We start from the raw sequence: 5549 nt of genomic DNA on the forward strand, positions 1-5549 counted from the left end.
TTTGTCAAATGGGACAATGTGTATCAGGTCAAATTATATTTGATCACATGTATGTTTTAATAAGAGGCACATAGGACAGCAGATGGATTAGGGAACTCACTGGGAACTGATTAAATTAATAAGCTGGAAAGCATAAAAGATGCATCCAGTACTCTAAGAGCCAAATGAAAGAAGAGCAAGGCTGGTTGAGTTGGTAGAAAGGGCCAGTCGAATGCCCAGACTGGAAAGGAGAGGGATTGTGCCAGAGACACAAAACAGAAAGACCCAGTCTTGGTCCATCAGGAAGCCAGAGGACAGAAGTTGCAGTTTCCTTCAGCTCCTTTTGGACAGACTAGGAAAATCAGAAAGAAGTCTCAGGGTCTTTCCTTTCCCCTCCCACATCTCTCCATGTGCTTTCTGAGTCCCCAGATAGTCCTGTTAAGTTCCTCATTAATAATGATGAATGATTGAATAAACATTCATTCATTCATGCTCATTACAAGGTAAGTTGCTCTGTCATATTTATTGGTAAAATTATGCACCATGCACGATGCCTACCTGGCACATCCTAGGTGTCAATAAACATTAGTTGAATACAAATCAATTAAGTGAATGGACAAAAAAAGGAACACACTCTCAATGCCTGTTGCTGTAAGACACTGCAAGTTTAAAGAAAACATTATGACCTGCCAAGTAAATCACACACATAAATATTGCGACTGATATCAGGATGTTAAACATTTTGATCTAGAACACAGGACTAAGGAACCCAGAGGGCTGTGCCCCGCAGAGAGCACAGAAAACAAAGAGAACTCTTCGGAAACTTCTCAGCTTTGTCAGAAGGTTCTGTTTACCATCCGCTGGGAGGAGACGAACAGCAGCTTGGTGGAAATATGTTTGTGTTTGGTGCCAAGACACAGAGTTCAGTTTCCAGGAATTTTTGGTGATTTAGTATATGATTTAAACATTCTTACACAGAGTTCTTTTTTCCATCCAATGATCTTTGTCACCATCGTGGCCTTCTGAAAAAGACTATTAAGCCTGTCTGAAGGCTAGGAAATACAAAATTTAGCTTAGCCCTAGTACACTGCTAGTGGGAATGCAGACTGGTGCAGCCACTGTGGACAATAGTATGGAGTCTGCTCAAAACATTAAAAATGGAACTGCCATTTACCTAGTAATCCTACTTCTGAGAATATATCCTAAGAAACCCGAAATACCAATCAGAAAAAAATGTATGCATCCCTATGTCCATAACAGAGTTATTTATAATAGCTAAGATGCAGAAACAGCCCAAGTGCCCATCAGTGATGAGTGGACAATTTTAAAACTTGCAAAAAAATATATAAGCCCATGTCTGTTCTTTGAAATATCATCCTACCTTATGGAAATTTAATATGCAAATACAAAAGGTAAAATCAAATTATAAATCTACTTTTCTAGAAGATGCCATACATTTTCTGGTGGAGAACTTACAAAATGACATTATATAGAAAAAAATCCTTGAATATTCTGAAAATGTGTGCTATGTCTTGCTTTCTAATTGTTTCCATTTCACAAGCTTTAATAAAATATGTGTCTTTGCCAAATATGTGTCACTATGTATTTAGCTAATCAGTTAATACTTAATAATTCAATACTAAATTGTTGTATTACTTTTCTCTGTTAATTTATTGCAGCAAAGATATATTGTTGTTTTTTTTTCTATAAGCAAAACCTTCTAACTTTTCTATCACTTCTACCCCAGCATCTAAGATATGTTGAGGTGATGAGTGGTCAGTGATAATGAGAAGAGGAGCAGGCAGGGTGGGGAGAGGAAATAGAACAGCAAAACAGGTGCTTAAAAAATTCAGGACAACAGCCTAGAGCCCAGCACCTGAGCTCTAAACTCATTCTAACACTGACTGATGAGGGCATCAGTTCAGCTCATTCATCTCTAAAATGAATGAGATGAATTTAGTTATTTCTAATACTCCCATGGCTTTGAAATATTGCACTACTTACTGTCTGTGAGGTAAGACCTCTTGTCCTTTCATTAGAAATGCCTAACTAAAAAAATAATAAGCTATCACTATTTTATTTACCCCCAATGTCACTGGCTCTAAGCATCATCTCCAGTTGCATCCTGGGAAGACCACAATCCCCAGAGATGCCTTAAAACTGGCATCTTCCACATCCAGAGGGATCCTGGGCTGCCCACTCACTCACATCCCTGCAAGGGCTGCACTGCATGTTTCACCAATGAGGCCTGCACATGTCTACGTCGTAGAGCAGCCTGGCCGGCTTTTGACCTGACTTGGTTATTATTTGAATCAGTTTACTGACACTGCCAATAACATCACACATAACTGGACACGCGTCTGTCACTGAGCCACAGACAGTGCCCGGGAGCAGAAAGAATCCAGGACATGCAGACTTAAAACATAAACGGCTCCAACAGAGTTGCTACCGCAGGATCTGCAAGTAGCAATGCAAACGGCTTGTCTGAGGTTCCGTAGCCACATTTTAAGACTCTTCAATGGCTGGTGCCGTGGCCTCACTTTTAAAAGCCTCAGTCATTTCTCAAGGAATCACACTGAACAAAAGGCCACATCTAGTTCCCCCCCACATCAAGATGTAGCCTAATATTACCGAATCTGTTTAGGGCATAGAAATCAAGCAGGCCTTCCAGAGGTTGGGGGGAAAAAAAGAGAAAAACAGCCTTTTAGCATGAGTAGGTCCCACTCTCATCTGAAGCTTGTACTGTCCTTTTCAATCGCTGCAGAGAAACAATTAATAAAGGAACCCATTAAGAGCTGATTATTGCTGCGAAAAAAGGAAGGTAGGGTTTCAGCCCTTTGAAGTAACTGAGAATGATTCAGGCCTCATTACAGAGATATAATCTACATTCATACATTTATGTTAGTGATTCAAATCTATTGGGAGAGATTGAATTCCGTTAAATAGAGCATCTCTCCTGCCGGACTTTTCTCAGGCTTTCTCTGGCTAACCCAAGAGGTGACCTAACAATGCCGGCAGCGGAGTATTTAGGGATTCGGCTGCGCTAGGAAAGAAAGGCTGTACAGAAAAGAAAAAGAAGAATGAGATATAATCTAAAAAGCTATGTCAGCTTTTCCTTTGGGCTGTTTTGTAAATGCCCTTCCTGTCATCGCGCTGCACAGAAAGGCGGAGAAAGGGCTCTAGAACTTTTAAATAGTGCACCTGCTGGAAACAGCTTTTAATATGGAAGTTTTGAGGGCGTGTGTTTCCCCATTTCAGACAGAATAAAATAAGGAAAGCTCTACCTTAAAGATCTGAATAGCTTCTTCCACTGGTGCAGAAATTGGTAGGGGAAGAGAGAGGGGGAGGAGGGGAGAGAGGGACTCCCTTTGGGGTAGGGGTGGGGTGTTTCTTGTAAATAAATAAAATAAAATAAAGAGATCTCACGTGGCATCAATAATGTTGATGCCCAGTGTAGAGAAACCTCCGAATAATAACTTCTTGTGTTTTTTAACTTTTCACGACAGAATTTTTATTGTATGGTTTCATCAAACATCATTTTTTAGAAAACATGAAGTTTTAATTAGTTGTCAATTCAAACATTTGGATTCTGTGGAACAATTGGGCTGAGACTCCAGTCCCTTCGAAATACCACCCTCTCTCTCTCAGGCATTTGTCAGCTCAAGTACAAAACTGTGAACTAGAGAATTGAAATTAGCACTGAGTTCATTTTTAAATATCCGTGCTGTCCTGAAAGAACAAGATTTGTTTGACGTATGCTCTTTATTTGCCTAACCCCTCAATTAAAAGCTACTGAAATCAGAGCTAATTATATTAAATTTTAAAAATTAAAGTGTGGTGCTCACCATATTGTCAAAATCTTCTGAATGTGCATTGCAATGGGCTATAAATAATGCAATTAGCATCTTTGATTCTGGCATTCAGTGGTGCTCTGTCAAAGGCTCCGAGTGCGCAGGGAAATATAAGGGCATGCGTGTAAAGTCACTTTCCAGGTCGCTAAACAACATAATTGACAATCATTCCCGATGCCCATCTCAGAAGCAAGATTTTTAACTTCTCTGCATCTTCTATTCACTATGAAGAGTGAGGCCGACTCCACCTTATAGGGATTCAGGCTCATTTGTACAAACACAAGCTCTTCTGACTAGTTCCCTAAATCATAGTAGTAGAGGTCAAACTCTCAAGTTCAGCTTGAAGTTACTCTTCTTCCAAGAATAGCAGTTTAAATATTAGGTGGAACCATATGAAGTTGCCAGGTTTTTTGGGGGGTGGGGGTGGGGGATGAAAACCCATAAAAAATTGGCAATGTCATATGTTTCAACTGATACAAATGTCCAACTGCTTTACAGAATAGGAATATATGCTACCAAAACGTCTTTAGCCACCCCTTCCAGGCATACTGTCCATACTTTGAAGTAATCCTTAAAGCTGTGATCCCGTAGGAACTGCCTCTTACTGACTGGGACAGAGGATCACAGTATTTCTTTTTGTGACTGAATTCTTGGCCAAGACTTGCCCACTGAGGACTCGGTTAGGACGTTTCCCTGGGTTTCGTGCACGTTTCTGTTAGCGATGAGGGAGTGGTGGGGCGGTGGGTGTGAGAAAGACAGACTGGTCGTGCAGTTACATTGTAAAACAGAGCCCTTTCAACTTGCAGATAGAGACAAGAAAACGCCCCTTTATGGCAAGGTGCGGAGGAAATTGCATGGACAAGACCACAGCGGCGTCGTGGCCAACTTGTGTGGTTAAACCTGCGCCATCTCCATAAAGTGCGTTTGCTTTGAAGTGTGAGCGGGATTCAGCAATTACAGGTCCGTCACTGGGGTCCCCGATTTCATTTGCGCCCAGAGAGGAGACTTTGAAGGGTGACGATAAATCTCCCTGAGCTTAAAAGGCGGAGAGGGCCAACGTGTGAACTCTTTACTTCGCCAACGGAAGGGAGAAATCAGAGCTTCATTAACGCGGAGACCTCCTTGGACGCTGGCAGAGAGGAGGACAGGAAGCTCATTAGGTCTCCCTGTTCCCTGCTCGCTGCGACTGACCCGTTTATAACCCGCTGCTGGTCGGGGGGTTTGTCCACAGCATCTTCTTCCTCCCCCAGCCCTCCCTCCTCCTGGGAGCCGGAGGGGGAGGGAAAAAGTCAGCCAAGCACCAGGCTCCAGGTGGCTCCCAAGAACTTCGCTGCCAAAAGGGAGGGAAAAAAAATCCTAGGCTGGAAAACAAGTGAGAAAGGGGCTCCCCGGAGGGGACTGGTTCAGGCTGGGAGGCAGCAACATTGGGAAAGCCCGAGGGAGGGCACGGCCGGGCGGGTGGCCCGCGCGGGGAGCGCAGGGGCGCCTTCGCTGCCAAGCCCGGGGTTTCAGATGTCCCACCGCCGCTTGACCCCCTCCCCCTGCCTCTCCACCCTGCAAATGAGGTTTGACCAGCAGAGGCAGAGCCCCCCTCTGGCTCAGAATCCCTGACATTTCCACTCGGCTTCAACCTGTTTACAAGCCGGCTCTGCAGAGGAGGGGGGAGGGCCACGGGGCTCAACAAAACACCACCACCGTCCCCCCGAACCAGGAGCGACT

Source organism: Myotis davidii, unplaced genomic scaffold (assembly GCF_000327345.1).
Source record: "Myotis davidii unplaced genomic scaffold, ASM32734v1 scaffold143, whole genome shotgun sequence".
Taxonomy (NCBI): Eukaryota; Metazoa; Chordata; class Mammalia; order Chiroptera; family Vespertilionidae; genus Myotis; species Myotis davidii.